The sequence below is a fragment of the Eufriesea mexicana genome, unplaced genomic scaffold (assembly GCF_001483705.2).
Source record: "Eufriesea mexicana isolate 0111107269 unplaced genomic scaffold, ASM148370v2 scaffold386, whole genome shotgun sequence".
Taxonomy (NCBI): Eukaryota; Metazoa; Arthropoda; class Insecta; order Hymenoptera; family Apidae; genus Eufriesea; species Eufriesea mexicana.
In genome coordinates this window covers 189583-215911 of record NW_016908604.1, presented here as the reverse complement: position 1 = coordinate 215911, position 26329 = coordinate 189583, and the positions used below count along the sequence as shown (strand labels likewise).

At 47.3% G+C, this 26329-nt stretch overlaps 1 protein-coding gene across 2 annotated transcripts in view; it reads left to right on the top strand.

Annotated features, from left to right (window-relative positions):
- shaker (potassium voltage-gated channel protein Shaker) overlaps positions 1-26329 on the top strand; it is a 191846-nt gene that overhangs the window by 56029 nt on the left and 109488 nt on the right. The gene's annotated exons all lie outside the window — the stretch shown is intronic.

Genomic DNA, 26329 nt, shown 5'->3' with positions numbered 1-26329 from the left:
GCGGACTTGGGCTAGGGCGCCCTAGAATTTCTCCGTGAAATTACCCTACTTTGCCGAACAGACGTCTCCGCGATTTTAAGTCTAGCCTCCGATTTCTATCCCCTACTTATTTCCCTCTAATCCCGTACCCGCACCACGATGCTCCTTTCCACGATGCGGAAATCGATATTTGTATTTCTCTCCACTCGCCGATCAACCTTTCACGACTCAAATGACCATTCTTAATTTTCGTAATTAAAAATTCTGCATCGAATTACCTGACCACGCGATACCTTCTTTTAACGTTTAATTAGCAATGCGCGTTTCCTCTAATTTTATTTTATCGCGTTAATTTGCGAACGAAAAATTTTCCGTTTGATTTCGGTGAAAATAATTAATATATTATTTGTATTATTTAATAATTACGCAGAGTCAGTTTCCCATCGCGTCACCAGTCGAAGGTTTATACAGACACTAGATAATTTTACCATAATATTCCCTCCCGTTGCATTTTGTAGTATTTTTTTCACTCTTTTTACCCACCGGTCATTCGATCGATCACGGTTGGTAGAACGAGCGTAAAAATGTTACAAAAAGCGTGGCGATTTTTCAGGAAAAATTTCTGAAGCACACCGATGGCGATACAAAATGTCGCAGTGCAAAATCTAGTAAACTGGATAAAGAAAAAAATAGGGAATATTTATTCGCGGGATTTTCCACGATTAGTAATAGGAGAAAGATATTCGCGATCGATGGATGATTGATCGCTAGCAAGTTCGGCCTAAGAGGCACAGCGTATCGGAATAACGAGCACCGAGGGGAGTCGCGTCGTATTAAGCAGCCGCAGTAGTATGAGTCCGCTTAAAGTACGGCGCATCGTGGTTAGGGATACACGTGTATCGGGTCGGCGCGAGTCGCGCGGGTGGAGCCATCTACTGGCCTGAATAGGAAACAACGGGAGTATTTGGCTCGCAATGCGTTCGGTAAACTAATCGCCTTGTGCGATTCTGTATTATCCGCATATGGGACCACTCTCCGCTTTCTCCTTCGCGAGTGAACTCTCTATTCGAATTTCTCGGAACCGATACGCACAATTCGCTGTTCCGATGCTTGGAACACGAGCCGTGTCGTCGTGACACGCGTCGTTCCACTGCTGAGAACGGATCTGTCCTCTGTCGCAGCCCGGAAAGCGTAGAAAAGCGTCGAAAAGAGTCGGGTCGACGAGCGGTTATTTATTTACTCGTCTGTGACTCCGGGAATCTTCGCGACGCTCGTTTTTCTGAAATTTTGTGCTATCGGCTGGCTATTTTTATTCGCGGACGCGTGACACCGGCGTGTCAGCGAGGTATTCGCTGGCACGGAACACGGCAAGCGCTTTTTAAAGCCGCGTGAAACGCGAGCGGTCATTGGTACGGCGAACCAAAACCAATGGCTCCTCTTCTCGTCGATGCCCACACGCACCGGTGAATCTGTCTTCTCGTATCCAGCCGGAAAGTATCGGTTCGGGAGAAATAAAAACGAAGAAAGGGAGAGAGGGAGAATGGAAAATAAAATCGGAGAGAAAAATGGGAGATATCCCCGATAATTGAAACGAAATAAATTTCTCCGATAACGAGATAAATCTGCTCCGCGCTCGCCGCGCATTGGACGACCCTCGAAGTCAAGTTGCACAGTTACACATGTTTTTCAGATTAACGACGGAGGAAGAATTATTTTTAGAAATATTTCCTTCGCCCCGGAAAAATACCGTCCACGTTACGCTCGGCTCACGTGGAAATAAACTTTCGCGGGAGCGACGATCTTTTTCTAAATTCATCGCTTTAAAATTAACAAACGATCTTCTCCTATCGAGTCTAGTTAGACTCGTGTCTCTTACTTTATCAGCTGTCTTTGGAAATTAAACGTTCGAGTTCCAGAGGGTTTTGAAAAAACACTGTCGAAAAATCCCAAGCAGCGCAACCGCGCTGCCTCTAAGTGGGTACGAGAAGACCCAAGCAGCGCGTCAGCGCTTCTTTTATTTTATGTTGAGAAGACCCAAGCATAACAATGAAATACAAAATGTTTTATTTTGTAATGTATTATTGCGCTATTATTATAGTATTGTACCTGTTGTAAAATGTATTATTCACATTAAAAGAAGGAGATGTACTTGCGTCAATAAATCTGAGCGCGCGACTTCGACAGTTGGTGACGCACCGTCAGCTGTCGAGAACGCTCGAAATGGCTGGGGTTTTCTCGATATGAAATCTGAACAGCGCGGTCGCGTCGCTTGGGACTCAAACGGTTAATAAATAAATTTATCGTTTATTTTCTTCATAAGCCTCCAAGAAGACGCAGATTCGTGGACGCGTCAGAGACGAGGAGTCACGCGTGCACCTATTCGAAGGAGCCTGATTACTCGCGTAACCATCGTTTCGTTGCCTTTAATTGGCACCGGCGCGCACACACACGTGCCTTTCTTTCTTAAAATTAGACCGGGATGCGAGTGGCAATTGTCATGCCAGAGAGAGCCCAATTACCGGCGTACAAAGACGTAAAGGCCTTTAAAAAGAACATAGACAATTTGCGCCGGAAATGGGTTACTCTTTCCGCTCGGGCGTACACGTTCTTCGATTATCCCGTGGATTCGACGTCGCGTGGTCTCATCGGCTGTCGATCGTCCATTCGCGCTAGATCGCGCGGGATATCGATCCACGATCCTCCAAAGGATCCTGCATTCCTCCCTTCCGATCGTCCGAATTTCCTCGCGAGCACGCTTAATTACCGACGTCAGAGGACCTCCTCCGCTTCGCTCCTCCGCTTCGTTTCTCCGCGGCGATTAATTAATCGGCTTTTTCGGCCCGTCCTTCGACTTGGAGCGGTTCGTAACGAAGCCAGCACGGCACGAGAAGGTTCAAGTGTCCTCGGGTTTGGTCTCGGCCGAATCGGAGTCTGCGGTACACCGGGAAGATCTTCGATGACGTTCGATGGCGCACGGTGGTGGCGCGCACGCGGCCGGAAGCGGAGCGCGACGCGCGAGGAGTAACCCGGATTCGCGGAGGAAAGAAGGTCGCGACGGAAAGTTCGCAAACTTCTCATCTCGGACGTTTATGCTGGCTAGAAAGGACGGGACAGAAATAGCCTCGTCTTTTAAGGTCGCGATGAACGACCTCACCGGCTTAAATTCCCTTCGCCGGAAGTTTCTAAGCGGCCGGAGGAACCCGACGAGATCATCGATCTTTTCTAACGGGTCGTAGGGTGGTTGGAGGAACGGGGTGGAAGAGAGAGAGAGAGGGGGGGGGGAGAGACGTCAGACATTATCGTTCGAGCGGAACGTTCGAGAGAGCGAGCACGTAATTTCAGGGACCAGCGTCTTCCGACAGCGCCCGGACTCATATGAGATGATAATAATTCATTCGGATCGGTTTTTCGACGCGTATGGCCGCGCTCCGGATATTAGGCCCAAGGCGAGATTAACGGAATCCGGGAGACACACACGGTGTTTATCGTCCTGCTTGTCAAGCGCTCCGTTTCACCGGAAAATTCGTTAGACCGCGAGTCCTGTCGAAAATTCCACGATTATTATTACAGCGAGTGTGTATATAGGTTTGTGATTCGCCTAAATCGAATATTACGTTACTTTTGATAGCGTGGCGGTCAGGAAAAAATTATAACGCGGTGTTATAATTTTTATTTTAATTTTTATTATAATTTTATTATTATCCTGACGGTTCCAAAGTCTGCAGACGGACAATGGCTAACCTCGAAGGGATCCCGAGTGAAAGTATTATAGAAATGTAAAGAAAGGAAAGGAAAGGAGACCACTGTATACCTATTCCGTTCACGATAAAATTAGTAAAAATTGCAGAAATTTTTCAAACTTCGTGCATTGGCGTAACTAGTAATCACTCGGGGTGTAAAGGGTTAATAAGATCGATGTATTTTTCGAAATATATCGCATCCCGTATTTCGATCGAAAATAATACTCGTAAAGGACAATGGTCGTGATACAATTTTGAAACGAACCTTCCAGTTACATTCGTAGCCGATAGGATTATCCAAAAAGAATCGACAATGGAATTAGCGTCAAACCGTGCTAATTCGAGAATCCGAAAATTTCCGTGGTAATTTGATTTTGGATAAACGGATCATCGCGTGTCGATGGTTAAAATCGACTTATACCCGTGTCAAAAATGGCGCGATCTAAATACCGCGAAAATAATATACACCTTTTTGCAAATTTTCGCGATATTCCTGCGCGATTTCTAAGAACCGACGAGAATTAGAACGTGCGCTGGAGCGAGGCGAGTTGAGTGGCCAGAGGGCACTACTGTACATGCAAATCTCGACGATTAAAAAATTTAGCAGCTAGAAGAGGCAGTTAGCGTGGAAATATTCAGCCAAGGGATCGCAAAGGCTGCGAATTAACGCGCGAATCGTACCGCGTGTCAAAGGCTCGCTAAATATAGTTCGAAACTCGAAATCGTTCGCTGTGAAACTCACAATTTATCCGTTATAGCGACAGGGGTCTCTGTTCGTTTCTATCGCTTTGACTTCGACTTGTGCATCGGCGCGCGCGCGCGCGCGTGTATGGCGAACGCAAAGTGGAGGCAATCCCGGCAACTGCCATTTGACGTTGGACGATTATAAATTAACCACCCCTCTCCTAGGTAGCAGGTTAACTCTCCTTGCTAATTACGTTCAGTCACGATGCACCTATTCACCGTTTATTGTCATTTAACGCCCTGGGATAACACGCGAATATTTTGGAGACGAGTTTCTTCCCCCTTTTCCACCATTCGGTTTTAACTCTAGCGAATATGCACTCATTATAGAATCATGAACAGTGAATTTTTAAGTCTGACAGGCGTGGAAACACCTTTGTCGACGATCGAGAGTCATTGATCTCGTGAAAAAGGGACGTATTAGAAAATGGACGATTTCTTTGAGATTTTAAGTAACGAGTATCTTCAAAAATATTGGCATTTGTGTGTACGTTTAGTTTCTTTTCTAAATTATGATTATTATGGGAGAAAATAAAATTAGAAGCGAAAGGAGAATTATTCAGCATGGAATCCGTCAACAGTGAAAAAATATTTTATCATCGCTGCTTTGAAATCATTAATTCGTCCCTGAAGAGGTTAAAAGTAAAGGACTGACATTATGGTGGAATCAATATTACGAGGAACGATGTACTTCCTGATTAATGATACGAGAAAAATTCATAGATTCTATGAAAACGGAAATCTTCAACCGAAGATGCTAAAGTACCTTTCTTCTTCTTTGAGACATCGATAAAATTGATAAATTTTTCGAATAATTCCCACTCTTTCTGACTAATTTACAAGGAACGATGTACTTCCTGATTAATGATACGAGAAAAATGTATAGATTCTATGAAAACGAAAATCTTCAATTGAAGATGCTAAAGTACCTTTCTTCTTTGAGAGATCGATAATATTGATAAATTTTTCGAATAATTCGCACCCTTTCTGATTAATTGCTTGTCGTTATCAATTTCGAATTAACTCTAGGTGAATCATTGGAGGAAATATATCGATAATCGATAACTTCCGTTTGCATTGTTCGATATTAACCCTTAGCACTCGAAGCTTCTTCGCTACAAGGGTACAACAGTTCGTGGGGCTTTTCTTCTCCCGGCGATACCACTTATGTCAAAATGAAAACGGAAATCACGCGTATTTCATTTCGGTATTTCGTAGCTCTCTCAAATCTAATTTTAATCGTTGTCTCTGATTTTTAATTACTCGAGTCTGGACTGAAGTTGAAAGTGCAAAGGGTAAACTCGAATTTGGCGAATAATTAGCATCGATCCCCCCGTCGCGGTTATCAGCGAGAAGAGTGAGAGATACCGGTAGACTGTGGCAGCTGGGATGAAAGGGAAAGGCACGGGGATCGATGAAGAGGATCGGTCTTATCAGCGAACGAACTCGCGGCTGGGTTGCCGGGAGTCGGCGACAGATGGCGGGCTTGAGCGGCGTAGATGCATCGGGTGCACGTGCATCCTCCCTCTTTCGTCCTGTACCGCCCCTGCGCTGGCCGATCCACCAGCGAATCCCACCAACGACGTCCCACCGGTGACGTCAAGACGCATTGCGACATATCCCTCTGCCCCGCTTTCCGGCCTGGCCTGCACTCGCCTCGCACTCGCCTCGCTTCGCTTCTCGCGCGTATCCCCGATAAACAATCCGCCGCGCTCTTTTTTCTCTTCCCTTTCGAGTACTCCGGCACCCCCTCGTCGAGCCTCGACTTTCTCCTCTCCCCCGAATCGATGCATCCGCTCCCGCGAGCGGAGAAGCGAGCGGAGGAACCGGCTGTCCCGAGAATTCCACGATTCTTCACGGTTTGGCTAACCTTCGCGACGATTTGTTCGCGCGGAAAAAAGATGGCGCTGATTGCACCGCGGGTTGATTCACGGGGTGAAACGGGTCACGGGTATCTGGAGTATCGTTAGTCCTGGCTCTGATAGGGCTTCGAATGCGCGCGTGCACGATCGTTAAAGAGACACACACACACACACACACAAACGCAGGCTGGTTAGGAGCAGAGGAGGAAGACCAGCGCGAGGATCCGCGCGGGGAGGAAGTAGGCGACGCCTGAACAGCGTCGCAACGAGCGAGAATTCTCTGACGTTTCCACTTGCCGGCATTACGCTTGCCTGCCGGGGTTGCGTTCAATGTATTCTCTCTTTAATATCCCACCCCCTGCGCAGGGCTCGGGGAGCACGCCGGGCCGAGTGCGCGTGCACTCGCGGACTCGTGTCACAGGACGCGTTGCAAGAGTGCGAGGACTTTAAACTGCGACGGAACGAATTCCACTCGATTTGGCGCATTTTCACCGGGTGGTGGAAAGCGGAGATCGTTGCGGATAACCTTGGAGCAGTTCGTTAAATGCTCGTAAAAGATAATGTCAACTTCGTGCATGCAGCGTCGGCCGGGTTAGGATGTACCTCGTAAAAATATGAGGGATATACGCGAGAACTCTTGCGTTCGGGGGTTTAGTCTTTGAGAAGACTGTGCTAACGATCGATAGGAAGGTAATGGTTACTTGGGTGCAATTATCGAAAGAATGTTTGTTCCATCCGAGTGTCGATAAGCGAGCGCGAGTCCAGGTGGAGTATCCTGAGGAACCAATCGATCTTCTTGCCAAGTATAGTCCGATTGGATCGATTTTTAGATTCGATTACGAAACGAGAATAACAAAAATTTTTAACCATTTGCACTCGAGAGGTGAACCTCAGTCACCATTTCATAAAATTTAGAAGATCGATATTAACCCTTTGCGCTCGAGAGGTGCTCTACAGTCACCATTTGATAAAATTTCGAAGCTCGATATTCAGAAATATGTCAAATTTCAGACAATGCAACGGCGTGCGAGGTATCGAAATGAAATAATTCTACGTGTTAATTATCATACGATTTCTTATCCGCTACTCAGAAAGATATCGTCAGCTTTGCAACAGAAAATCTTTGAATTCCTATCCTTCTTTGGCCAAAAAATCGTCGAGTGCAAAGAGTTAATTAATATATCAAATTTAACCCCTTGACATACAATGACGTCTGGGAGACGTCATTCATTTCATGTGCCATTGTAGACTTTGACGTCTCGGAAACGTCAAGAATTGTCTTCGGCGAACGTCGCGCAGTATATTAGATTCTTTACCTGTTTCAATCGTGCGTGGATGCTATTTTGTTTAAAAAATTTGGCACATTTTCCCGAACATATGCCTGCGACAAATAAAAAGCAACATCCTGCAAACAGATGCCATGCGTGCATCAAACATAATATAAGAAGCGAAACAACTTGGCAGTGTAAAACATGTCTGATTCCACTACATATTCCAAAATGTTTTGAGATGTATCATACTTTACAGAACTACTAAATTATTATTTTATGGTATTACTTAATTATTGTACATTAACGTTATATATCAACTTTATTGTTTTATTTACATAGCATTAAATTTGAAAATAAAACGTTCTGTTTCTAAGCTTGCACACGAGTGTCCACAGTTGAGCCAAATTAAATGCTATTCTACGGACGCGTCGATGCGCATTTTATTTGTATGTCAAGGGGTTAATGCAACGTGACAGTGTGCAAGGTATCGAAATCAAATAATTCTACAATTCTATTATTTTAAAATTCTTCATTTACTGCTCAAAAAAGTATCGTCAGTTTTTTAATAAAGAATCTTTGATTTTCTACTCTTCTCTAGCCAAAAAATCTTCGAGTGCAAAGGGTTAAGATATACCGATTCATCGTCGTAGGAAGATTCGTTGCTCCCCTGGAGCTCCCTAGGAGCGAAGATCGTTCGGTCATAGACTAGCGTGAACGAGATAAGTACGCGAGCGTGCATTGGTTGCGGCGCTCGCCGCACTGTGGCGCTGCGGTGGCGTGGGCAATTATTCAGAGGCTGGCGAATTGGCCGAGCGAATTACCGACGCCAGGCAACGCCGATAAACCAGCATTGTTCGCAGGCTGCGGATGTTTTTAAAACAAACGAAAAGTTTCGAGCTGGCGGCACCGGTTTTCGCAGTGCGGCCTGGCCGCGTGATCGATCGTGCAACGACTGCATCCAGTTAACGTCATTGCGCGCACCTGACGAAATTTCGGTGCCCGCGGTGGCGAGGAAGGTCTTGCCAGCAGCTGTCCGCCGGAAGCGTCGCGACGCGTCGTTCCGAGGCGGCGATCGCGCGGCTTCGGCTCGGCCAGCACGCAGCCAACACGCAGCCAACAACGCAGCCAGCAACGCGTCTCCGTGTCAGGGAATGGGAATTGCTTTGGAATTCGGCACGCCGGGAATGCGCAGAATGGAACGTGCACTCGGTCTTCGCTTGCGTGTCTCCACCGCCGAGCTAATTACAATCCCGCCGTTAACGATTGTCGCGTCCAGCGTTACCTGTCCCGTTCCTAGCCTATCGAAGGAAAAACTGCTCTCTCCGTGTATATCCTGCACACAGGGTGCCCCGTACAAAGTTTCCCACTCGTTTATTTCCTGACCTATAGTTCGTTTTAGACAAATTTTGTTCCTTTATTACCAGCGGCTCACGACTAGTGGACTAGTCCCTTGTAAGAGTCTATAAATTACCATCAGACGAGGGGTATACAGGCCCAAATTGGTTTAAATTGCTACCATAGGAAGACCAGCGAATTCTATACGCAACCCTAATAGACATACACCGACAATAGAAGAACACGCAACCACTCGCACGCTAAACACCCGAATCCATGAAATACTCGGAGATGGAAGGTAGTTAAAATCAGAACATCGAATCAAACAAAGAACGTTCATACTTTGTATAATGGTCAATAAAATGTATAGAATCTCAATTGATCTGACTTACATCGGTAAAGATACCTAAACGCTGTCAAATTGATTCTTCCTACAGAAAAGTTGGTCGAAACAGTGGTAATAGATTTTTACCAGCTGAATGAGCTTCCGAGATTTCAAGGTGATCTTGGTTGAGTAATTCTCTATGCAAGTGGACAGCGAATTCATTGACCTATAATACGTTGGTCTTCAAAGGTCGTTTATGGGCGAATATGGCTGCGAACCTGGTAGCTCTTATCTTTCTTTCTCCATTGCATGGTACCCATCACGCAGATGATATCAATTCACACATATGTTAATATACCTTGTCCTATAATTTTTTCATTTTTGCATAACTTGTACCGCCTTGTGCATCGCCGTTGGTTCAGTGTTGGTGGCTAATTGACACGTAGAATCGTAACAGCTTTCGTTTCTTATCGTACAATTTATTCCCGCAATTCTTTCGATCCGCGACTAGTTTTTAGACGGGTCCTTTATTTCCTGCACCGTTCCCCTGTGATTTCGCGTTTTGAAACGCGAGGCTCGTGCCCACTCGGACATGTCTGACAGGCAACGTATTCCCCGATATTTTCTCAACGCGGACTCGGAGAGGTGTACGGTTGTTTTTAAACGAACCCTGGGCTAAATCGTATGTTTGCGTAGGTTTAATCGCGAGCACGGCGCCCCGTGATAACGGGCTATTTTATGCAGCGGGTCGTTGCACGGAACGCAGTTTCATAAATTAAAACGGGAACACGCTCGGCGCACGTGATAAATTTATAAATTTGATCGGGCCGCGTTCGTTTTAAAATCGTTCTGCCTACTTTTACAAGCCAGTCCGGCTTTTTTTCCTCACCCTCGTTACCCCTGTATTTCGGATGCAAATGAAACGTCGGAGCGGAGCGGATTCAATCGGCCGCGCTCGCCGCGGATCGCAATTAAACGCGACGTAATTGTTTTCGAAGCTTTCTCGCGGCAGTTTGTAAACCCGGGATACTTTTAGAACGGCGCTTTATCGCCGAACCGATCGAAGGGCCGGAGCAAGCCATCAACGCGCGCGTGCAACCCCTGTTCAACCCCCTCGGACTTATCAAAGAACACCTCGGCTAAATACGAGAAAATGCCGCAGCCAACGGGGGTGTAGTCTTTGCACGGCTATATCAGAGATTTACACACGGTTACTGCGTTGTTAGCGTTCATGCTATTTGCGCGGAAAGACACGCTTTTCCAGTTATTTACAAGCTCTTCCCCACGCGCCCGCGTTAGCGCGTCCTTACAGCCAGATGGAATCAATGACGCTTTATGCAAGAGTCTCTATAGCCAATCGAAATCACCGCTTTCCGACCTGTCGTCCTCGCAGTCACCGAAAATGTGCGATTGCCTTGGACGAAATTAGTATTCACATTCCACGCAGTCAGAAAATTACGTAACCTTACGTTACGATGAATAATTGATAGTTATTTTAGCAGATTAACACTTTGACTGCCACGTTGGTCATATATGACCGGCCACGGTTTCTCCTGTGATTGGTCATTGGTGACCAAAGCGCTTAAACTGCTTGAACTACATTGTACTACATCGAATGAAAATTGACAGTTAGTGCATTTTGAATATAACCACTAATTAGAAGATACTTTGAAATAAAAAGTACCCGATTGAACGATTAAAAATTTTTATTAGAATCTTGCATTTAGCGGTGCACTCCCGTGGCGTCCTGAGAGAAACACGTGATTTCAGCGTGGCAGTCAAAGGGTTGAAACGGATTTCGGGAAGGAATAGTGTAAAAATAATGACACGTACTATGGTACGATTGACATAATATATGTTGAGATAAAAGAAAAATATTGCGTTCGATCGCTCTATTGCTATATGACCAAGTCACATACTTGGTGTCTACGTCTAAGGTGGGAGATTGAAATCTCGATGATAATAACATATATTAATTATATTGCTATATAAATTTACTCATTAAAAGGCCTGTATTTATACCGCGATAAAGAAATAAAAATAAGTTTCATTGATCATCTATAAACTTTGTACACTGAGGCTTACTATTTATTTCCAAACTTTTCGCACTGTGATAAACTAGACAATATTATTACAGATCTTATGGACCCATTTAGAATAAGTTCCTACATCCGGTGTAGGGTTGCCATAATAAAATTTAATTTTATATTATTTAATATATACAAGTATATGTAAAGTGAAAGGAGATTGGGAAGGCACAAAGACACTCGCAAAGACTCCCTAATTATTTATATATAAATAATAATTATGATAAATTCGTATATAAAAGATGAGCTTTCACTGGTTACAATTCTAAGGCTAATTATAATTAGCACTGATCTGAACTAACTTACACCTGACTAACAACTCAACTAACACTTTTGCAGTCATGACCCTTAACCCTAAAAATATCCCACATACCTATATCTATTTTATTATTTTATTATTTGTCGCTATTACCGTTATTATTCGCTATAGTCGTCAGCTGTATATACTATATCTAATTTCTAAGGCTAGTTCTAATTAGCATTGATCTGAACTGACTTACAACTGGCTAACAACTCAAATAACACTTCAACTAACACTTTTGCAGTTACAACCCTTAACCCTAAAAATATCCCACATACCTATATCTATTTTATTATTTTATTATTTGCCGCTATTACCATTATTCGCTATAGTCGCCAGCTGTATATACTATATCTAATTTCTAAGGCTAGTTCTAATTAGCACTGATCTTAACTGACTTACAACTGACTAACAACTCAAATAACACTTCAACTAACACTTTTGCAGTTACAACCCTTAACCCTAAAAATATCCCTCATACCTATATCTATTTTATTATTTTATTATTTGTCGCTATTACCGTTATTATTCGCTATAGTCGTCAGCTGTATATACTATATCTAATTTCTAAGGCTAGTTCTAATTAGCACTGATCTTAACTGACTTACAACTGACTAACAACTCAAATAACACTTCAACTAACACTTTTGCAGTTACAACCCTTAACCCTAAAAATATCCCTCATACCTATATCTATTTTATTATTTTATTATTTGCCGCTATTACCATTATTCGCTATAGTCGCCAGCTGTATATACTATATCTAATTTCTAAGGCTAGTTCTAATTAGCACTGATCTTAACTGACTTACAACTGACTAACAACTCAAATAACACTTCAACTAACACTTTTGCAGTTACAACCCTTAACCCTAAAAATATCCCTCATACCTATATCTATTTTATTATTTTATTATTTGCCGCTATTACCATTATTCGCTATAGTCGCCAGCTGTATATACTATATCTAATTTCTAAGGCTAGTTCTAATTAGCACTGATCTGAACTGATTTACACCTGACTAACAACTCAACTAATACTTTTGCAGTTACGACCCTTAACCCTAAAAGTATCTCACATACCTATATCTATTTTACTATTTTATTATTTCTCGCCATTACCGTTATTATTCGCTATACTCGTCAGCTGTGTATACTATATCTAATTTCTAACTGCCCGCGGAAGACACGAGTTTATCAGCGATCGTGGTTAATCTGCGCGAGTGTGGAGATTCGCGTCTAACAGGTTAACAGTCGCAGGCAATCTAGACCATTCACGGACGATCCTTATGAATCGCAAAACCTTGAAACGGGGCCGAATCGCGTCCGTTTATCAATGGCGGCCGTGGCCACGCCGCGTCTACCCTATTTACCACGGGAAATGTAGTTTCTGGCGTTTCGCCCGTGGCCGTTCCGTCTTGCCGTTCCCAGGCAAAGCGTTACCTTCGTTTCCAAAATATACTAGCTCTTACCCCGCCCACGCTCTGTCGCATATTCAAATATTTCAGGAGCGTATCCACGCCACGCCGCGCCCCTTCCCTGGTCCGCGTACGCGATAAAGCTTCGGACCATCTTCGCGTTTGCGTCGATACCCTAACACCTACCTCACTAACTATAATACCAATCCATTCCGAATCGACCGACTCGAAACGTTTACCTGCCCTGCATTAATCCGGTGTGTCTACTTACTTGAACGCGAGTAGAATCACCTAACCTAACCTAAACCCGAGCCAATTTTACGAAAACGGAACGTGAGAATCTGGACTGATCTAAAAACCCATATTCGAGAGGATCGGGATCGCGGAGATTCTATCGGGAGAAATTTTAATTATCCTCGTGTATATATAGCACTGGGTAATATCGGTAAGAGCGGGGAAGAAAAATCCTCGATCGCCTCGTTCCAGCTAGATTGTCCCCGGCGATTCGCTAATTCCGAAGAAAGCACTTTCCCGATAGGGCTTCTCCGAATCGTTCCACCGCGATCGAACGTTATAGTTCGCAGGAGCCCTAATTTATAGGCCGTCGTCGCGAGCTCTGCTAGATACCGCGTTAAACTTCTCTGTTGCCCTGGCGGAAGATTAGCCGAGTCCATTAAGATGCTTATCCGTCCATTAAAATCTTAACCGCCCTATGACCCGCACGGTTTATGACTGCGCTGCAACTTCGCCGCATTCGGGGCCAAATATTCTCGTAAATTATTACGCAACGAGGATGTGTCTGGCCGTCGTGTCAGGTCTTCCCTGTCTCTCGTCTCTCAATTTTCATGCTCCTTCGCAGACGCGTGGATCCTCGCAGATCCTTGGTAGAAGCAGACACTTGGACTTGTCACGGTGCGCGGGTAGGGTACGAACAGACGTAACTCTCGGGATGAAATTCAGAACGGTACTGGTTTATTTTGCTGTAGGTTCGGGTATTTATTAGGGTGTCCCATAAGTTTCCTCCGCGCCACGCTACGCATGTCCTCGAGCCGGCTATGTTTGATAACATGCAGACTTATCTATTGTCCGTTTATGGCATCGATTTCAGTCGTCTCACAGCTCTTTCAAAGTACGTTTCGTTGATGACAAAGTCTGTTTTAAAATCTTTTTCTACGCCGTGCAATATGGATAGCCAATAGAAGCATTTGCGGCATGTTATTCTTCAATGCTTTGAAAATGGTAGTAGTGCAAAGGACACTGCAGACGATTTGCACCGTTTATGGGAGTGGTACTACGACTATTAGAACCGTCCGCGATTGGTTTAAGAAATTTAGAGCTGGCAATTTTGATTTGAAAGATGAAGACCGCAGTGGCCGCTCAGCAACGACGGATACGAACCTCGTCAATTTTGCAAGTAAGTCTGAACAATTTTGGAAAGAGGGCATAATGAGGCTTCCTGAGAGATGGAAGAAGGTAATAGAGCAAAACGGTTCATATGTAACGCAGTAAATCAACCTTAAACAACAAATATCGTCTATTGATTTCGCATTAAAGAAAAGGAAGAAACTTATGGGGCAGCTTAATATAATAGTTTTGGCTGGAGGAGAGGTTATTGATATTGTGTCATGGGTCCAAGGGATGGCTATAGTCTCAGTGATTCATTAGGGCTGTGTCAAAGGTCTGGGACTACTGGTCGACTATCTTTTGGTGCGTCACGATGTGTCACAGGCCCCTGCAATGGTCTGAGGCCCCTGTACGTTTGTCAACTGCGTCACAAACTCCTTGCTCGCGACTTGTGGCTTGTTGAAAGTAAACCATCGATTGTGCCAAATGCCTGGTTATTCGGGAAACACTCGCGGATTCGTTCGGAAATAACGTTCTATTAAATAGCACTGGCTTCCCGGCTCATTAACATAAAGCGATGCTTGCTCGCGATACGAGGGCGCCTGCATTTGTAAATACGTTACTGGCTGGAAATAAAAATTCCAATGCGCGTACAGGAGTGATCGCCGCGCGGAACAATTGAAACGTTATTTCGCGCGATATCTGCCCAGCATCGTGCCAGTGATTAAGTATTTACGCCGGCCATCGCTGTTTCATCCCGTGTACACGCTCGACGTTTCCTCTTTTTCCTCTCTTTGTCTCTCCGATGAAATATATTCTCGTATTAGCCTCACGAGGCACGCTCGTGGACGACTTTCCTCTGATTTGAGAACGATGCTGAATAATATATCGGGCAGAATTTTCCCGATAAATATCCTCCGCTGCGCGAAATCGGTGATCGTGTTGGTAATTGCTAGTGTAGTTGCGTTTATATTTGGAATTCAGAGATTGATTACGACAGAGCTGCAAAGTCGATCTTATTTTTCGCTTTGACAGGAATTATTTTAATACCCCCGTCACAGCGGTAACGTGACAATCTTGATCGTTCGCGGTTATTTAATCTCCTTTGCTGCAGTAACGGCTCTAACCTGTCGCGGATATTTCATGCTGAACCCTGTAAAGACGAACTGCACTCGCAGTGGAGTAAAATTATATTTAATAAATTTACAAAATTTTTTAAATTCGCTATGGTTAATTAAAATTAAATAATTTCTAATAAATTGATCGTAATACAGGGTACTTTGTCGAAAACTTTTGAAGACCGATCGACTATTATTAAAAATAGGGAAATTTAATTTAACCAAAGGGTTAAGCGTCCACCCTGTAGAATGGGCGATGCAATCGTTTCTTTCGTTTCAGAACTTTCACATAGAGTACCAACAAATTTAGATTAATTGCCATTATTTCCTCGAGTAGTATTTATTACAATATTACCCGTTTCACCCGGAGCAATTACTATACTACTTATTCGATCGTCACGCATATATAAATTATTTTCCCAGTAAAAATTAGAAATACCTAGCAAAAATAGTCTCAGGTGTGAAATATTTATATGGAACATTAATAAAATAAAAATGAAAAAAATTCACCGACCCAATTACTTTCGCCGAGATCTCGCTCGAGATCCACCAAGATTTCCCGCGTCGGGGCACGCGATATTTTCGAGACCTTGTTGCTCTTTCCCCTCCTTTCCACGCACACTTGCAGCCGAATGGCAGTGGAGGACTTTGGACCTCGAGGTGTCGTTCGAACTATCCAGTGTCGAATGATTTCTTCGTTTCACTGGACCCCGAAGTCTCCTCTCTCGCGGCGTGTCTCAGCGCTCGGCTCTCGCGTGTCTCGTCTCGTTTAACGTTGTAGCAATCCGCGAATTAAGGGCTGATACAGATAAAGCTGAAGGGTAGCAAAAGGGAAACCTATCTGCGATGCTGGCTAACAGAAATCGTGGGATCGTGCATCGGGAAGATCACGATCGAGGGAGCGCGTAGCAACTCCCTGTCAAAGCAGTCGGGTAGCAGAATAGTTTCGCGAGTGCCATTAAAATCGAGGTAAAATCGAGAGGAGTGATCCGTCGCGAGTCGTGGATGACACCAAATAGAATTAGGATCGCGGAGGATATCCGTGGTTCCCTCGATCGAGTTCGACCGTGACAGTTTGGACCTTTGTTGGCCGTGAACCCGCTCCCTTGATCTTCCCCGTGAAACATCGTCTACGGTCAAACGACCGAAAGTGCGTCGAGATGCGTTTCACGAATGTCCCGAGAATTCTTGACGGCCTGCCAGGACGCATTATCCACGACGTGTCCTCTCAACGATACCCCAAGGTTTGTTCTCTCGTCTTAGCTGAGAAGCTCGCACTTCTCAGTGAAAATTCCGTTCAATCGCAGACGCGTGTCCGGCTCAATGATTAGCGCGATGTATGTTGGCATGAGAGGCGCATTCATCGACAGGAGGATGTTACCGCCACTGCGATGGAGATCCCCGGAACGCAAGAAAAGGTAACGACCGGTTTTTGCTTCCGGGAACAAGCGTCCCGCCGCGTTCCCTGCATGCCCTGCGATAACATATTTCTCATACCTCTGCACTCGTTCCTCTTTGTCCTCTACTCGTAATGTCACCTTATTTCTTCACCGTCTGAACGGTGAGAGAGAAACAACGGAATCTCGTGGAAATGGAATCACGCGTCGAGTGATCGATCATAAGCGTGTTGGAGGAAAAATCGAGTGATCAAAACACTGTCAAGTGACAATTTTAGAACTAGTCAGAACTGTCAAAACAGTCAAAATGACTCGCTTTGGACTTTCTACCTTTGCAATTGCCGAGAGTGTACAGTTGCGTTTGGTACACCCTTTTATCTTCATCCTACTGCTTTAACACTAAACGTACCGGTATTTTACACACACCTATTCTTGCCACAGGGGGACAAATGACCCTTCGCGGTATATAAGGCATGCAAAGAATTTTTCTCGGTAGAAAATATGTTAAGGGAAAGACGGAAAGCGAGAAATTAAGCAATCAGAAAATACGAGAATTTACAGAAAGTCAGACAAGCGAAAGAAATAACAACGAATGTACGATTTATAAAGTAAATTTCGAAAGGGGTCATTTGACCCCGCTTGGTACGTTTAGTGTTAATTATCATCCGTGATGTACAGTGAAGAGCAAAAATGAACTTGTATTATTTTCCAAAGACTCGAGTGATTTGGACCCTGAAAATAATTCTTTAGCGCAACTACTAGCCTTTCCGAGCGAAAATTGTCTCTATTCCCTGGTATAAAAATATCTTCGTAAAAATTAAATCGAGAGCTGTGAAAGTACAGACCTTTCTTCTTTATATTGACCCCAGAAATGTTATCGCCCGATTTCTTCTCACAAAGTTATGGCTGTTCAAATATGAACGTAGTATAGATTCGGTTTCGTTCTTTACTGTGTACCATATTTTGGTACTCGTTATACATCGGTAGCTCTAGTATAAAAATTGGTCACGTGGGCCATGGTAGGTTTGTCATAAATGGATCTTCTCTTATAAATAAATAAATAAATAAATAATCAAAGAGTATCGTCACCGTGATCCAGAAATGGCCGAAATGGCTGATTTATCGAGAACTCGTTTGTTCGAGAGACAAGGAAAATTCGGGAAAATTTGAAGCGCGTTGTTGGTGCACCGTGTTCGGTGAGGCGGTATGGATTAAATTCCGGTGGAATGGGACAATCGAGCACACTCGTGTTTATTCGATTTTTTCCTGGAGTATCGGTGTACTCCGAAGTTGGGGTAAATATAGATTATTAGGGAAATTGGAGTACGACGACGCGGGTCGTCGCTACGACCATTCTGGGCAAGCTTCTGCCATCTAACGCGAGTTCTAGGAAACCGATAAAAGACGCGCCCGACCTTGTCGACGCCAATGCGACGATAACCCCACTGTTCGACTACCCTTTCAACGATAACTCGCTCTCTCGCTGCACGCGACGCTGGAAAAAGGGAAAATTTTTTCGAATAAAAAGTACCGAACGACCCAATTAATTAATTAATTCTCCATTATCTGTCAACGACGCTTTGACCTCGTCGTTGATGATTAATATTAATCGCTGAAAGCTTTGGTAGAGTTTAGAATCGGTCTAGGTTTCTAGATCTCGGTTGGGAAAAGAAATGGCGGGTTTTTAGCAGTTGGACGCGAAACAAGGTTGGAAAAGGAGCAGGGTAGTTGGCAAATAATGGAGAACGCTTCGTCGAACCGTGTACATTATCCCGGTAATCGAAGCAACACGATCGTCCAGGTCGCCGAGTATGCGAGATCAGGGTGAGGAGCGGAATACGTTCAGTTGGCATACAGGTTGAAATTGATCGGATAGTTTGCGGTGAATTCAGGTCTGTGTACAGTAGCGGCGAAGAGGCTCGCTCTCGAAGATGAACAAGGTGTACTCGGATGGAACGACAGCCGGTGGAGGGTTTGGTTCCGCATTGTCGGGAATTTGGCAAACGACTTTCTCGATCTGGCAGCTGTCCTAGACAAGCCCGAGTACAGCGTCGTTGCTGGTCGATCGTTTCGCGAAAATTACCTGCATTTGTCAGACAGCTCGGCGTCACGGTGACGGTTAACAGAGCCGTTATGCAGTTCCGGCTTTAGGCTGTTCACCGGAATTCCAGCGAGTATCGACGAAACGATTCGCGCGCGATCGTTTCGCTGTAAAGCCCGCGTCAGGTGTTCTTGGCGCGTGAAAAGTTCTTACCGTCCTCGAAATAGGCCTCTGCAGCATTTCGATAACGGCGTTCCAAGAATAACGCGCAATGCGATTCTTCACGATTCTTCAGGGTCGAAGTATTGCGATCGACGATCGTCTTCTAATGATCCCGACGAGAGATCGTTGCGAAGGAATGCGTCGAATCGATGCATCGTCATATCATTGCGTTGAATTCATACGTCGTCGAATTGATACGTCGACAAATCGATGCGTCGTCGAATTCATACGTCGACATATCGATGCGTCGTCGAATTCATACGTCGACATATCGATGCGTCGTCGAATTCATACGTCGACATATCGATGCGTCGTCGAATTCATACGTCGACATATCGATGCGTCGTCGAATTCATACGTCGACAAATCGATGCGTCGTCGAATCGATGCGTCATCGAATCGATGCGTCGTCGAATTTATGCGTCGTCGTATCGATGCGTCGTCGAATTTATGCGTCGTCGTATCGATGCGTCGTCGAATTTATGCGTCGTCGTATCGATGCGTCGTCGAATTTATGCGTCGTCGAATTTATGCGTCGTCGTATCGATGCATTGTCATATCGATGCGTCGACAAATCGATGCGTCGTCGAATCAATGCGTCGACAAATTTATGCGTCGTCGAATCGATGCGTCGTCGAATCGATGCGTCGACAAATCGATACGTCGTCGAATCAATGCGTCGACAAATCGATGCGTCGTCGAATCAATGCGTCGACAAATTTATGCGTCGTCGAATCGATGCGTCGTCGAATCGATGCGTCGTCGAATCGATGCGTCGTCGAATCGATGCATTGTCATATCGATGCGTCGACAAATCGATGCGTCGTCGAATCAATGCGTCGACAAATTTATGCGTCGTCGAATCGATGCGTCGTCGAATCGATGCGTTGACAAATCGATGCGTCGACGAATCGATGCATCGTGGAATCATCGCGTGGGGATCGATGGGTCGTGAAATGATCGCGTCAAACGATGGCGACGAGTTATCGCGTCGGCGGATGGCGCGAAAGAAAAGAGTGGAACGATCGTTGGGAACTAGTGGAATATACTCGAGTCGGTGATCGCTACGCGAAGCCGTTGTTGGAACAAAGTCGCGAGCGGGAATTTAATGAATGCCGTTTAAGGGAAAAAAAGGGGCAACTGAACTGTGCACTATTGACCCAGGTCGAGAATCGCCTGCAGGTAATCGCGATATTTCCCCTCTCGTGCAACGTTGGAACCAACGTACTCGTGCATTTACTCTCCCTACGCATGCTACATACCCTTTCGCTGCTCGTTATGTTAATCGCCGCAGCGAAAATATCTTCGACAATCGCTTCTACTCAGGTCCCCCCTTCTCTGTCGTCGAACACACCAAACTCGACGACTTTCTCCTCTCTTTTCTACACCCCTCACCGAGAAGAACCACTCGTACCACTACGACAGCGTCACGTGGTCGCAGATACGAGCTAACGGAACATAATCGGGGAAAGAATCCGCGTTCACCGCGATGCAGGCGATGTAACCGGTTGTTTAGACAGGCTACAAACAGAACCGCTTCCTCCGCAACGCATCTCGATGGGTGATCTTAAACGCCTAATGGCATGTTTGCGGACTGGGAACGCGATTAAGCTATAGAACTCGCGCGGCTCGTGCCGACTAGGAACGCGTCCAATAGGTCGACGTACGCGAGAAACTGTGTACAGCTTGTCAACGGTTTCGTGCCACCTTGTTAGCACGTGTTCCACATGACACGAGGTCGCGCAACATTTTGCTTTTTGTCCCCGCCATTCCATTGACGATTACGAAACCGTGAACGCGACCGCAGCCAGCGAAATTGGAACGTATCAAACCTGCCATTTCCACGCCGCTGCCTCGAAAATCTCGAAATTCTCGCGCGTCCGTCGCGTATAAATAAAGCGGCGCGAATTCCGCGGGATTAAACTGGACGGCAGACGTTTGAGGCGTCGCGACGCGCGTATCGCGAGCGGAGATATAATTGCCGGTTGGAGGAACGGCGTTCTAATCGGTACCATCTGCCAGGCTGAATCAGCATCGACGCGCAGAACGTGTCGTGCATGTCCGGCAAACTCGAATACTGGGGCACGGGGCGTTAAACAGGTGAACGCGGGGTCGGCGACATGCGGTATACGGTTACGGAGCGCCGCGACGCCCTGCAGGCGACCGTTCCACAAACCGCCGCCCCAGGGTAAACTTTCCGTTACGTGCCGACGATGGCCTATAGCGTGTCCCGAGCTCCCCGCGAGCCTTTGCCGCTTTCCTTCAAATTCAATGGTTTACATTACCATGGCCCAGATTTTTCTCCTCCTTTTCCTCTCTTTTCTTTATTCCCCTTATTTTTCCTTTCCCGATTCCCACCGAAATATCACGTTGCACCCCATGCAACGCGTCTCTTCGACAAATTATCGGCAGAGAATACCGAAGAGAAGGATCGTAGATGAATTTACTCCCTGATAAAGAAATTTCGTGTAGCCGAGAGATTGTATCGCGAGATTCGAGAAATGCTCGAAGCCCGCACTTTCGAAACGAAGTCTGTCGATCTCGAAGCAAGGTTGAGAGATTATTTCCCGGGATTGGCCTGGACGATGATCGCGGTTGCAATCGCAACATCCCCGCTGCGAGGAACGAACTCGGGGGTCGGTGGAGGGAAAGGCGAAACGGCACGCTAATTCAAACGAGTACCTTGGGAGCACTCCCGCCGACCTTCTTCGGGAATCGATGTTGCCCCTGTTTGGAACAACCGACCCAATTTCCCGGATACGAGAGTAACACGCGACATCGGCACCAGCGGCAAAAACAAATTCTTAATGACGCCGGGTCCTGGCCGAGAAGCGGTGTACGCTATCGCGAGAGGCCACGACACACCACGCACGCGAGTAGAAAAGGGGGATGAAACGGTGGCTAGCGATGGGTCCAAGCAGAAACCGGGTTCCCAAACTTCCGCTACTATCCCTGATACTCTCGATCGAATCGCGATCGAGTATTCCCGTCGCGAAGAACTCGGTTTGGGTCCGAGGGAAGGGACGGCGGCGGAGCTTGGGGTTAAGGGATACGCGGAAGATGGCGAAAGGCGGGCAATTATTCAGCGGTATTCTAATTCCCGTCGGCGAATAAGAAAGCAGTTCCCCGGTGGGATCGATCGCGACAGGGAAAAGTCGGGAATCGGATCAAGTCCATCGCTAGCAAACGGTCGACCGGCTGACCAACCACGGATACGCCTGCTGCCTGCTCGCTTGCCACAAGCCAGGTCGTGTACGCTGGGTCAGGAGAGAGAGTCAGTCATACCGACGCCGTGCTACCATTCGCGTCAGTCATTGGTCGAATCCCGACGACAGCTTCCTCTCCAAGGCACACGACCACGCAAAGCCGACCCACGGCAACGCCAGTCTGCGAGTTTCTTCATCGTCTTCTCGGTAATCCGATCATCCGTGCACGAAACCCACGGGCCTTTGTCCTCGCCACCGTTTCTTCGTCACGGGGCTCTTTGCCGAGGTAGACGATCGCTTCCAAGGTGGAGTGACGGTACGAGTGCGAGATCGTTAGTAACTTTCGACGTGTCTCCGTTCTCTCCGAGTCTCTCTAACCAGAGAAATCGTGCAATTTCTCCTACATCCGAGGCCTAGAGACGTTTTATCGGTGATTAAGAGTGTCTGTCGCGAGTCTTTTCGTATCGGATCTTTTTCGAAAAGAGTGCAAACTTTCTCTTTCCGTTAGATCCCTGTAATTAGATCCTGTAGATCCTCGTCGGAGAGTTCCGTTTCGTTCGAGTTACACCGGGCACGACAGGGACGTGAGAGTTTTAAAAATCGTTTGGTTCGAAATTTCGCTCCCTTTTTTCCTTTTCTCTTTTTTTTCTTTTTTTTTTTTTTTTTTTTTTTTTTTTTCTATTTTTCAAATGGTCGACCAAACGGTCGGAGATCGCGAACGGGATCGAACGGAAGTCGGTAGGCATCGATCGGCGCTTCGCGCTGAGCGGAACCTGCGCTGAGCGCTACGGGGTCAGCGATTCGATCTGCGCGGGAAATTTCGCGAATGGAACGGTTTCGGATTGGAAATAAAAAATGTCCGACGGGGAAAGTGGGTTGCCGCGATAGCGTGGAAGCAGCGGCAGGTACGAAACTATTTCCACGACCTCGGCGATCGAGTTATCGCGATCGCGGATCGATCCGGCCTTTTCTCTTCGCTCTTCGTCGTACAATTAAACGCGACGTTTACGTCCGATTTAATTCCCCTCTGATTCTCCCTTCTTTTCTCCACTCTCTCTCTCTCTCTCTCTCTCTGCCTCGCTATCGTTGAAACGCTGGAACAGAAGGCTCTCGTTCGAATGCACGCGCGAATAGTGCGGGTGAAATTAATCGGTGATCGGATCACGCTTGTCATTAGGAACCGTTGACCCGTACGGGACGAGATTGAAACGCGAAAGTGCCGACAATGCCGGAGGAAAGACCCTCGTCGTAGGTCGGTTGGTTCGATATCCGAAAATAATCAGCGTGGACGCGGTTGGCTCGCGTTTTCTCGATTAAACGGTGAAACACGGGGGGGACGGTCGGCAGGAAGAAAATTATGTCATCCTCCCACCCATCGATTCGGAGGGAGCCGGTGTGCAAGGTCGGGGGAGATTAGCTTGGCCAGTCGCGGAGCCGAAATAGAGCGAGCGGCAGGTGGCGAAACGCGTAACCTCGCGGAGAGACGGGTGAAAAAGTTTGCCGCGTTCAAGGCCACGAGCCGCGTATCGATCCGCGAGTCGCCTGGATCGAGAGCAAGAACGCGCCGACGATAAAGAGTTGCGGCAGTGGCGCGCGCTCGGAATCGAGGTTAGCGTGCCGCCGAAGCTGGACCCTTTCTTCGTTTTCTGGTATTGACCGGGTGGGCGCTCGTGGCGCGCTACGCCGCCGCCATCTTTCGGCGGGTTGGTTCACCTCTGGGAAAAATAAGTTTGGGCGGGAGGGAGGTGCACGACAGACGCGAGTGATTGACGATCGAGACGCGCGTTCCCTTCGCGACTCTGCGCTCGGCTTCTCGTCCCGTTCCCTCCGATAAGGCGAAATCCGAGGAAAACGTGGAAGAAGAATAAGAGGAAGAAGAGAGGAAGAGGCAGAGAAACGGGAGTCGGTTCCGCGTCCGCGTTGGTTCGTGTGTCGCGACGATGCGTCGTCGCGTCGCGTCGCGTCGTGTCGCGATGTCGAGAGGAAAACGCGAGGGTGTTGCGCGTATCGGCGTGCAAGGGCTCGTTGGAAAAACGGGCCGGGACAAGGATTCGTCTGGTCGACGTCGGGGTGAACGATCTCCGTGAAGGCGAGCGTCGTCCCCGTGGTGGTGTCGGTGCGGCGTCGCGACGGTGTTCGCGTTACGCGCGAAGGGAAACGTTTGCATCGGTGAGTGGTGCGGTGAATCGGTGCGGACGCCTAGCGTCTGGATAGTGGCCAGCTCGATCAACACGGTGTTGTGTCGAGCACGTGGCGTGGCCACTGGCTTTCGTTCGCACCGTTGGACCACGCCAACACGCGCGCGCCTTCGCACGCGGCTCGTTTCCGCGTCCTCTTCTTCCAGTTTCGTGCCAGTCTTTTTCTCCGATCCTCTCCGCTTTCGACTCTGCTGGTATTCCTCGTCGCGACGCGCTCTGTTGCGCTTGTTTTCCGATGCAACTGTCTCGTGCGTCGTCTCCGGTGCTGCCACCGCGCGGCGCTTCCCGCAACCGTGTCTATTTTGGTTTGGCGGTAGAGGAGGGCGTGGATGGGAAAGTTAATTGCTCGCGAGTGTGACTGCGCCAGACTAGGTGTATAAACGGGCATGTTCGAGCCGTGTGTTCCGGTTCGGGTACCGAGTCCTCCCGTACGCTCCAGCTTCCACGCGGTCCACCATTAAACGCGTCTCTCGCTCGTCTCCGGGAACTAGTCGTGAGAGAGAGAAAGAGAGAGAGAGAGAGAGGTGGTCGCTTTTCGCGTCCTCGTTGCAAGAGGTCTCAAGGTCTGGCCGTCGCGGTTGCTCCACTTTTTCAACCTTCGATCCTTCCCTTCGAGATTGGGGAAGAAGGACGAAGGAAAGTTGGCACGGATTCAGGGATTCGCGAGGGCGCGAACATAGCCGAGCGCATCGGTCGGGATCCTTATTAGAATTCCGTTCGCGTTTGCCTCGGCCTGGAGACGGCGTGGAGAGAGAGAGAGAGAGAGAGAGCGAGAGAGCGAGAGAGAGAGAGAGAGAGAGAGCGGTTAGGGGTAGCGCGGGCCACTAGACTCGACGAGACTCCTACTCTACTCGACTCGTTCGTGCAATTCTGATCGGCATCGAGCACCACGCCGCTGGTTGGCCTTGGCGTCGTTCGATCTTCCTTCTCCGTGATTCGCCCAATTTCTCGCGACTGGTCGTTCCGCGTCGCGTGCACCGGTGCTGCCACCAGGTGGTATCCAGCCAAGGCAGGCCCGCACAGGGCGAGAGAGAGTTTCGTGGCGTGTCGCGCGGAGTGAGTCGGCGTGATCGCGGAACGGAAGGAAGACCGTGTTTGGACATTGGCGTGGACACTGTCGTGCACGTTGTTACGGTTTCCTGCTTCTTCCCGCCTCTCTTTCTCTCTCTCACTCTCTCTCTCTCTCTCTCTCTCTCTTTCTCCCACCCTTTCGCGCTCGTCCCGCTCGCGTCCTCGCGACGCTATTCGGTTTCTTCGTTTCGTCTGCCCGTCTGTATCCTCTGGTTTCCGGCACGCTTTCTCGCGTCGTGGGAGATTCGTGGCGCGATGTAAGTCGGGTCGGATGGGTTTGCACGTGCGTGAGTCTGCGGCGAATGGGTGGCCCGCCCGTGGCGGAGGTGCGTCGATAGGTGGAAGGCTAACCGTGGGATCGGTCGCGTGCGTGCACGAGGCGTGCGTGAGAAGCTAAGAGCAATCGGGTTACGACGAATGTGCCGCATCCGCAGGACAGCGGACGGCGATTGGATCCCGATCGCCTTGTCGGACAACCGTAGAGGAGAGAAGAGAGAAGAGAGAAGAGAGAAGAGAGAAGAGAGAGCCGAACGAGTCGGACTGATCATCGAGGAAGAGGTCCGAAGGTGTGCGCCGGTCGCTAGCGAGTGTGGACTGGAAGACGCGGAGACAGAGAGCTGAGAGAGAGAGAGAGAGGGAGGGAGAGAGAGGGAGAGAGAGAGAGAGAGAGAG